The following is an 11,342-nucleotide window of genomic DNA, read 5'->3' as shown; positions in this document are numbered from 1 at the left end:
GGTATCCAACTTAACTTCCCCACCCAGGTTCTCTCTCAGTCCCTTTTTCCTTTCTACTATAATCTTTAGATAGAAAGCCCAAGTTCAACTGGATGATCTTTAAAAGCTCTTTTAGGTGCTGTTTTCAGCTGAAGAAACCAGAAAAAAAGGCAGATTAGATTGCAAATTTGTTGAGACCAAGCACAAACAAGTTCTTGAGATATATGGTTTTCTCCATTCATTTTTTTTAGTTCAGATCAGTATAACATGATATTTTCGTGGAAGTAACTCACCAAAGTCTCAGAAAGCACCACCAAAATCTACTCTGAACAGATACCCTTTATAAAAAGAAAGCAGGTGGTTAACCTCTCCTTAGGCCAATCAATTAAGCCTTGCAACTAGAGTAAAATTTCAGCCTTAAAGAAAACCACCCCACCCCTAAAATCTCTCCCAAATTAGGGGGTTATAAACCAACTTCCACCAAGTTGGTGATCTCTAGTCTTACTGTTCTAGAACTCCCACCACCCCTTCCTGTAGATTCAAGTAGCCTTGGTAGGTTGGATGTTGGAAGTTGTAATCCATCGTACTGTATCTGAAGAGCATGAACACTGTTAAAAGCATTCTGTAGAGCAGGGAGACAAATTTAACCATGATTTATTGAATTAACTACAATTGGCTGGGCTTGCCTATATTAAGCTGCAATCTAAGATTTATAAACCTGAACAATAGAGGCTACCTGAAGTCTGGGGTACAAAAGGTGTGGCCCACAGGGTGCAGGTAGCCCACCAGCACTCTTTTGGGGTCTTTTCCCCACCAACATTCAGAATGCAGCTTGCATATGGAGCAGAAAGCTCAGTGTGACCTTCAGCCTTGCAGAAGTGGAACACCTCTGCACTAAGCTGTATTATAGCTGACTTGTTGTGCAAACCTAGTTTATTACTTTAAGAGGAAGTTTCAGGCAGACTCAATTTGTACTGATGGTTATAGAACTTCAGAGAAAGATACAAACTTTTCAAATTTTTTCACAAATAATTGGATTCCCACCTTGTATTAAACAATAACATCATTTATTTGGTTCTGAATTAGCTTATGTGAACCCAGCCATTCTGCTGGTAAACCATATTTTATGACTCAGTGTAATGTGTGAACCTAGCCAGCTAATCAACAAGCCATGATTAAATGTATCATGATTTCAAATGATGTATGGACACAGCTGTCTGACTTTTCCTATAACTACATGAGAAGCAGCACTGGGATGATTAGAGAAGGAAAAGTTGAGGCCTTACTGAGTGTTTTGTTTCCCTATGGCTTAGTGTGAGGTGTGGTCTTTCGATTATGGCTTGGTATTAGGTACAAATATAGACCCTTGACTTATTGAACAAACCCTGGCTTTTAAAATCTTCAGATGTTCTTCATATGGTATGTATAATTGTTTGGTTTTGGGGAGCAATAGATTAAAACTATAATAATGCCAGTGCCTATCATACATTCCTCCCAAAGAAGACAAATTCAGATAAAATATTTCTAAATGAGTGAAACAATTTAAAGCTGCTGTTTGTCCCATTGGGTTCACACTAATATACAAGATAAGCTAGGTTCTTCTGAACTGTTTATTTATTTGATTTATATCCTTCTTTCTGTTTAGACAACTACTCCTGTTCCAGCAAGTTCATAGTATGAGGGAACTCTAATGCTTTCCAGAGTTAAGCAAGGATATCTTCTCCGGGCTGCAACAATCTGTGCAACTGATGGAGGTTCAGAAGATTCTAACTCATTGCTGGAATCTACTAGTGTTAGATTGCATATTTTTGTGGCCCAGATTTGGGGCAATTGTGAGAACATAACATGCTTTTGCACTTTCCTCAGTTGCACATTTTCTAATAGAAAAGACACATACTAAGGAATAAATCCCATTAAATATTGTGAAACTTAATTCTGAGTATAAAGATATCCCAGTCTCCAGCCTACCAATTCATGGATTGACATCGTGTTAAACTGGAATGTGATTTGATTGGTTTTGACTTAATAGTTGTGTGAACCCAGTGCTATCCATATAATTAACCATGGTTTATGCTTCACATTATATGTGGACTCAATCAGTTGTGGTTTAAATGAAATATAATTAAATAAACCATGAGTTAGCATGATGTGTGAACTGAGTCTGTTGAGAAAATAGAGAGCAGACTATATAAACTGCTCTGAATGAGATTTATTTTATGTTGAGAGTCACAGTCTTTGCCTACCATGATTTCTTGCTTTATGAAAAAGTCACACATAGAGGTAAGTATACAGAGTTTTGTTGGTTCAGACAAAGTTTGGTTGGTTTTAATCAAAATGATATACTGCTGGAGAAATCAGCAATCAAATGAATAATTCCACACATTTGGGTCATTGTGGCAGCTTCCTGTTGTCCAGAGCTCTGTAGCATCCTGTTGCATATACACTCAGACACACAAAGAGAACTTTGTGGTTGATAGCAGAACCCTAAAAAGTAGAAAAGATGATACAACTTTTCCATAGAAAGTAATTTCCCATAGGAAAAAGGAGGGCTATCAATCAGCTGGCAAATAAGGTAGAAATTTAAACATACACACACACACACACACACACACTTCTGGAAAGAACTATTGAAGGGAGGAGAGATTGGGGTATAATAGCTGGCAAACCAAGATGGATCTAGGTGGTATTGGCTGTTGAAGTTATGTGGTTTCCAGGAGACCCCAGATCAAGACTCTCAGAAGTGAAGCAAGGGACCCCAGGATAAGACCTACCGAACAAAGAGAAGCACTGTGAGTGAAGCTATGTAGCAGATCTATACCTATCTTGAAATCACATTTCTGTAATCCAAGAGAGAAAAAGTTGAGTGTTCCTGTAAAAGGATCTATGTGATCAAGTCACGAGGATGATGTTGCATTGTGTTTCTGGAAGAACCCCCAGGCAGCTCCTTTATGTTCTCCCCTGAAAATCTCATTATTTTATCAAAGTATAAGGACAAAAGGAAAATGTTTCTCATTGTGGCTGAGATTGGCAACTGTAAGCATACTATATTTGGGTTGCAAAAATGCAGACTGCCACTGGATGATAGGAAAAAGTTGGAGTTTTCATTTCATATTGCTCCCATTTGGTGGTCATCCAGATTTTTGCAGCCGAATATTCTGCAAAATGCCAAAACCAGAAGACCAAAAGCAACACAATGTCTTTCAAATATCTTGATGGACTGTCTCTTACTCCACACTCTGGTTTATGGATTGCAATAATCTGTGAAGCAGCAAGTAATCTCATGCCAGATCTTAGGACTTGAGGCTCTGTAAAAGTCACATTCCTGCATGCATCCAGTTTCAGAACTGATCAGAGTTTTTGCTGGAAGGAAAAGAAAAAAAAATTTACAGGACATAATCTGAAGTATCTGGTCCCTCACTATGATGTTAGCTGTGAATCTTTTTTGCTATCTCAGAATCTGAAATCAAAATGGCCAACATTATGTTTGGCATAAACAGCCAGTCTCTGGTGCCATGTTTCTTCTCTTGTTTAAAGAATATTTTATTAGAATTTTTCAATACAATAAAAGTATAGAGAATTAAAAGAATAAGAATATAAAGGATGTAGAAAATAAGAAAAAGAAATGAAAAAGAAAGAAAACACAGAATTAGGATTTCCACCCTTCTTGATAGAAGTAATTGCCCTTTTTTCTTTCCCCTTCCTCTTTGACTCTTTTTAATCCCCAGATCCAAGAATCATCAGTTCAGTCTTTTCTTTTTTCAGCAAAAAGTCCATGTAAGGCTTCCAATCTTTTTAAAAAAAAAGTCTTGCCATTTTTTCCTTAACCAGCTGGTGCCATGTTGCATGCTAATTCAGGAAGCTGAATTCACCATCATCTCTCTGTATAATAAGATCTCCATGACAATAGTCCTGTGTCATGGTTAATGTTGGATTGCCCCAAAATAAAGTTTTCAGTAAAAAATCGCAGAAAGGCTTAGCTTTGAGGAGGAAGAAAACTCCAGCTCACATTTAATCAGCAGTCTCACTGCACTTATTGAAATGATACCTCCCCTTGCACACTTACAAATGTAGAGTTTCAGCGTGTAGCAACCTGCTTCTTCACCTGCCCAGCACAATTCATTACTCATAGAGCAATTCCCCTTTGGAAGTGGCCTAAGACAGTGGAAACACCAGATAGCATTTGCTGCAGAAGAAACAAAGTACAGGAAATTTTTAAAAAAAATGGGAGGGTGGGAGAATCATGAAAATTATTCCAAGAAGATATTATCACACGTGAAACTTAACGAAGTTTAGGGTTGGGGCAAATGCTCTATATGTTTGTGTATGTGGTATGAGTCTGGTTGGTAAGTGATAGTCCAACACACTGGATAAGGTAAGGCACCAGGTCTGGGAAGTGTGTAACCTGGTGGAGTAAAGTTTCTGAATTCCTATTTAATCTCAGAAGTAGCGCCTGAGCATAATTCTATTTAACATTCTATTTTTCTGTGTGCAGAGTGGGTTCCTTCTCCCATACAGAAATATTAAAATATGAAATTGTTCCCCCCTTAGCTGAAGTTTTATACAGTCAAGGAGAGAAACAAATAGCACTTGATCCAGCTAGTTGTATAAACCCTAAGGCTTGGCATTACCAAAATAAATCTACTTGACATGAAAACTGCCACTGAACCTTCCACAGGATATTTGTGCAATCAGGAAGTCATTATTGGAGTAACAAAAGTAAAAGGACACATCCAAGTTGTGGATTTTCATTACGTAGTCAAATCCTACCTAAAACCTTAGATGAATCCAAGTGCTAACTCAGACATATAACATGATGAGAACTTGCTTTGAGGCTGAAAACCTGTGTTCCAGGTTTTCTTCACAGACTTACCTGAGTATAGATGAAAGACCATCCACGGCCCATAGATTAGAAGTTTATTCATCTTCTGTGGTTGCTCTTTCAAAACACAAGAAAGGTGTCCTAGATGGGCCATTTAAAGAACTCTGTAATTTTGGGAGGTAGATGAGAAGAGACACAGGATCACAACAGAAGTTTATGTAGTCTTTCTGACAATACTTCCTGAGGCAATCAACTCCAAACCTGATGAAAGATTGATCTCTGGCTGCCTCACTGACAATACAATGGATATCATGGAACAAAAGAGGTTGATATGTTGCATATTTCTCTGTATTATCTTACCTTTCTATTCAGCTCCTTCCTTACTGAATCTCTAGTAAAGCTCTAATACTGCAAACCAAGATTCCAGAGAGTCCCTAATTCTCTGATTCGAAACAAGGAATAACTGTGTTAAAAGGGCCCACATTCTCCCACTCCTGGAACATGGTGATGGGCACATTGTATGGTGTCATCCCAGCAGATCAAACATACCACCCACACAGGCATGTATTTAGGCTTGTGATAGTATCAAGTGACAGGGGAGAAGAATGTGAGGGGTTGTGGCTCACTCACCAAACCACTTACCTAACAATCTTTAACAAAAAATTAACTACCAGCATCCATTATTATTATTATTATTATTATTATTATTATTATTATTATTATAGTGGTTCTGATACACAATAGGGTAAATGTAGGGTAAATGTAGATGACACAGCCATCCATCAAATTCTCTACAATTTGAACTGACTGTGTTCCAATACTGTGTCATATCAATCCGTAATAATGTCTGTGCTATATCTGCTGTGCCTTGTTAAACGTGTACTCACAAAAGGAACCCAAATTCACATAGCACACTAAGTCATAATGTGTTGAATAACCATAGTAGCTGGGTTCATACATGGCTCTCTGTCATGAACCATGATTTTTAGACCATAATGGCGAATCTGTTAAGCTGAAAACAGCAAACACTGTTGTGATGGGAGAACCCAGGTTACGTGAGATCAGCCACTGTACATCACTAAATCAAGGAAGTGCTTGAGGACAAACTGAGAAGTTGGAGGACAATATGAACTCTCCTGAATTTTTGGAGGTTTGATGGGAAATATATATGCTTAAGGCTGCCAACTTTTCCTAAGTATACTGACAAAAATGTTGGCAGTTTAGGTAAAACATGGTTAGTTAAAGCTGTTTATTGGCAGAAGAATCTGATTAAAACTAGGCATGCACACAGTCAAAGAGGACCTATCTTCTGATATTTTCCATGACTTTATAACAACAAGCAACTGAAAGAGTTATTCATCCAATCAATATTTGAACAACAATAATGTTGTTCAAATGACAGAAGAAGAGGGAGGAAAGTACCTGCTCGGGTTTGTTTGTATTTGCTGAGAAGTCTTTGCTTCTCAGTTGGGGTTATTTATTTATTTATCTCAACTTATTTCTCCCCAGCCCTTTCCCTCCACTAGTTGTTTCACACAAAGAAGAAACATTATGGACTCTGGATCTTGAAAACACCACAGGAGAGCCAGTTTGGGGTCATGGTTAAGTTTCTGGCCTAGAAACCAGGAGACCACGTTCTAGGCCTCCCTAAGGCGTGACAGCTGTCTGGTTGACCTTGGGCCAGTCCCTCACTCTCTCTCAACCCAACCCACCTCACAGGGTTGTTGTTGTGGGGAAAATAGGAGGCAGGAGTATTAAGCAAGCTCACCAGCTTGAGCTGATCATATATATATATATATATATACACATGCACACACATATAAAAGGCAGGATAAAAATATAATAATAATAATAATATACTGATTGAATTCTATGTTGGCTAACCATTCTTGTTTTCTTGTGAGAGAAAAGTTATCAAAATGGAGTTCCCATGTAATTACTAGTGGGAAAACACATATGAGAGAAGAAATTATTTATTATCATTCAAAGTACCATTGACAGTTTTTGCAAAGAAACAAAGGGAAGGAAAGCAGAATAGCAAGTGTACATTGCTCTGGAGATCTTAAAATTATTGCTTTTGTTGTGCAGCCTGCTCACCCCTTTTCTCCCTCAAAATTCCAGCCATAAGCCTATTCATTGCAATAGTCTGTGAAACAGCAATTAAGAGTATGCCACATAAAAGCATTCGGACTGTTGATCTCCTTGGTTTAGTTAGCATTGGATTCCATACCCAGTTCTCCCATGCTTTGAAACTTTATATGTGCATTATAATTGTGCACATATCTATGTAATGTCCTGGCCCACTCCATTTCACTGTATTGCCTAAGGTCAATGGTCTTCTTGTGACCCTAGGACAACAGAAGAAATTGGAGAATTGGCGAATAGGTTGGTTGGTTGGACTATCTGGTTACTAAAAATCAGCTTGTCATAATGATTTCTAAGTTCAACCAACCTATCAACTCCCCAAGGATTTCTGCTCTTATATTAAGACCATTGATTTCTTACTTGGTATTCACTTCACTAGACTTTGAAGAAGCAGGATAGAAAGAGTATTGACACTTTTGAACTTTGCTGTGGAGAAGACTCCTGAGAATACCAGGGACAGCCAAGAAAACAAATGGATCCTTGAACAAATCAACCCAGAGTTTTCACTTGAGGCTTACAAATACTGGGCTGAATCCTACTTCAGACATATTATGTGAAGATCTAGCTCTCTGGAGAAGGCTCCAGTGCTGCAAAAGGTGGAAGAAAGAGAAGAGGACAACTAGCAGTAAAGTAGATAGACTCAGTTACAGTGGCAATGAGTGCACCATTGGAAGACCTGAAGGACCAAGTTGGAGACAGATCATCATGGAGAAAAATCTACCTATGTGCTTGCTCAGAGTCAACACCAGCTTGATGGCACTTTTTCTTTTTTCTTCAAAAGCCGTATTCTAAGTCTCTTAGTCTGCCTTGCGGTGTAATATGTTGTAGATAAGGGACCCATTCCTGCTTGAATTTGGTTAAACTTCTGCTGTGAATATGTACAGTTAATTTTTCCTTTCCTGCGTATTCTCCGATTTTAGTCTCCCGATCTTGTATAGTCAGCAAGGTTCTTTTTTCCAGTCTTGTGTGAGATGGATTCTTCCTGCTCTCAGCATAGATCTTAATAAATTATCTGTTCATCGTTTCTGAACTTATGGGCCAAGCCTTCCAGAGCAATTACAAATAGTAAAAGGGAAAGTGGACACCTTTGCCTTCTGCCTTTGCTAACTGAAAAGCTTGTGGAAAGGGTTCCTTCACTATAAGCTTTTCTGTTTGCCATTGGTAGATGCTCTCTACCCTGAAGTAACAGAGGGGGGGAAATCTGTTTTACAAAGGTGTCAAGTTTTCAGTATTTACAAGGGCCAATCCTGCTTGGCAGCTGGCATCACGCGGTGTGACAACAGCAGCAAAACAATTGAATTCCCTATAATAGGATTCACTACATATTATAATGAGTCATGTTGCACCTTCAAGATCACTTTAGCTTCTTCATTTTCTATTACTGTGTTTATTTTGTGGTCCAACCAGTTCTTGCTTGCAGGCAAGTGGTATTTCTTGCAGATATTCCAATGGGCCATTGCTGCTACTTTGTCATGCCGTTATTTGTAATCAGTTTGTGCAATCTTCTTGCAGCAGCTAACTAGGTTACCATTTTATCTTTCTAAGGTGGCTTCAAAGTAATGCTAACATACAATAACAAAATCACAATATGACACTGTTGAAAATTATTAAGATTGCCTTGTAGGTCCTCAGTTTTCTCTGATCCTACTAAATGTTGTTCCTCTATTCCCACCTAACAAATTGCCTAAGGAAATTTGTTTTCACTGTCATACTTTGCATAAGATAAATAGTTATTATTGTTACATGTAGAAATGCAAAATCCAAGTGATGTCTTGTGTGTGAAATGCTCCTCCTCCTCCTCCTAAAATCCTTCGATTAAATTTCAAGATCTGAAATATTCTTTGATCCTCCACTTTTTCTGCAGGGGTTGACGTTTAAAGACTTACCACTGGATATGTTGAAAAGCATCCAGAGCATGTAAATCAGAGGTTTGTTCATCATCTGTCGGTGTTGCTTGCTTTCAAGATGAGTCACAGCAGTGACTTTAGTGAATTGAAAATAATAATAATAATAACATCAGACCACAATGTAATGGGATTGCAAAAGAAGCTACAATGATTTTTGGGAAGCTATAGAGATTTGGGGGATCTTGAACTTACCTAGTGCTTGTTTTGTAATTGGTGCAGGAATGGCAATTCATCACACATTAGACCAGATAGAGGCCAATACATTGCTGATTTTCTTACCCCACCTTTACTTTCCCATTCATCAACTCTCTGACTGAATCTTTGGTAAAGTCCTAATGCAGCAAACCAAGATTGAAGAAAGGTCATAATTTGAATCAGATGGACCAAAAGGTTTCATATTTTCTTCTTTTTTCTCCCACTCCTAGTACATTGTGATAGGCACACAGTGTGGTATCACTCAGTAGGCAGTGCTGACCCTAAATAAGTAGGTATAAAGGGGTATGATAACATCAACACCCAGGTTCAAAAGCTTTGGTATTTACTCACCAGAATGACTTTTATTGGGAAACAATGAGAACCCAACAGACATTAAGTTAGCATATGTCAGCCCAACAAGTTTTTGGAGGGTAAAGGCTGCTGGGGATAGTACCAGCATTTTCCACAGTTTCCTTGGGTTGGATTTGCTACTTGGGATTTAAGGGGGAAAAAAGCATTTCTTAAACCCATTTTTGTGTCTGCTGTATACTTTTTTTTTTTTTTACATTTTCTGCCTTGAAATAATTGGAAACAGTGCATTCCCAATTTTCTATGATTAAATGTATTTGTTTAATATTATTTGAGCAAACAAAGGAAAAGTCAAATTACTGTTTGATTTTAATTACTAAAACCTGTTATGAATAGCAAAACCTTGGAAACCATCCGTTTCATTTGAATTACCAATGGGAATCTGCAATAGAAACCAGGAGACTGTGAGTTCTAGTCCTGCCTTAGGCAGGAAAGCCGGCTGGGTAACCTTGGGTCAGTCACTCTCTCTCAGCCCAACTCACCTCACAGGGTTGTTGTTGTGGGGAAAAAAAGAGGAGGAAGGAGTATTAGGTATGTTCGCCACCTTGAGTTATTTATAAAAATAATAAAGGTGAGATAAAAATTAAATGAATAAATAAAATCTTTAGTTCCCATTGCACAACACTGTCTGCCATCCAGAATCTGGTGTACAACTAGCTATTTTCAATAGGACCAACACTAAATGCAAAAGGTGTGACCCACCAGTATCCTTTTATAGAACCCAGAACCTTTCATAGAGAATGGATCGAAACTATCTTTTTTTTTTTGGTTTGGGGAAATGTAAGGCACCCATTGTATTTTACAAAACCTTCCAGCCATTCTCTTATTTGGACCAATGCATGTTGCTATATAAAACCAAATTTGGCACTTGAATTTGTGCACCTGAGTGACAGGAGGATCTTGACCAAGCTGAGATGTCATCAAAACATGCATTGTAGCCTCAAGATCCAAGCACCACACATTAGATACTTACATGCAAAGTGCCAACACTGCTACAAAAAGGCAGAGTATGTTTGTGTTGTCATGTCACAGTACATGTTTGATTTATCCTTTGCCCCTTGTCTCTCCCACAGATACCAATACCATTAATGCTGAATAGTGTTAACTGGATTAAGGAAAGAGAAAATCGCAGCCTGAGCATTTTGATATGCTAGGAATCTCTCACTTGGATTCACACAGGGACTCAAAGAGTAGCACCAGCTCCCTTTTCAGTTAACTGTGGTCCCATTCCTAGCATGTGGTTCAGAAAGAGGCTGAACCACAGGCTGAAGATCTGAAGGCAATTGGAAGCATAGAACCAGCATTTCTGAGCTCACAAAGAAATTCATCTGGCTACACCCAACATGTTCCTGCAAGAGAGGTGGTTGTCTGGGCTTCCTATCTGCTTCCTTGGTACTTCTCAGTAAGGTCATCTGCAATGGCAGAGTGACCCTACTGAAAGGCAGAAGCCCACCAATCCATAGCTAAAATAAGTCATGACTTGATCCAGGGGGCTGACCATTTTTAATTTCTGTTTTGTAAGCAAACAGGCAACTGGAAAATACATGATATAATCTTTCCATCCCATTCAACTCTCTTTTGATTTATTTATATCAAAAAGTACATCCCTACACATGTACTAACTGTGTTGGTTATTTGCTTGTATTTTTGTGGTGGTCAGCTTGTATTCTTAATTGTTTGATTCATTAATTTCTGAGATGCATGCAGATCAAAAACTTGTGGACCACGTGATCCTTCAAAACCTCCTTTTTTCAGCCCTCAGAACTCTCTCCAACTGAAAATGTTATTCTCCTTTGGCTTGGAATATATTGACTGTGCATATAGCTATCAAGATTTTTAGCCGATGTGTGCTGCTTATGCTTTTGTTGTTTGTATTCTGAACTCTAATCACTGTTATAACACTTTATAAAATTAAAATTAAATTATTA

This window comes from Candoia aspera, chromosome 9 (assembly GCF_035149785.1).
Source record: "Candoia aspera isolate rCanAsp1 chromosome 9, rCanAsp1.hap2, whole genome shotgun sequence".
Classification (NCBI taxonomy): domain Eukaryota; kingdom Metazoa; phylum Chordata; class Lepidosauria; order Squamata; family Boidae; genus Candoia; species Candoia aspera.
The sequence above is the reverse complement of the archived record's forward strand: the minus strand, read 5'-3'. Positions refer to the sequence as shown.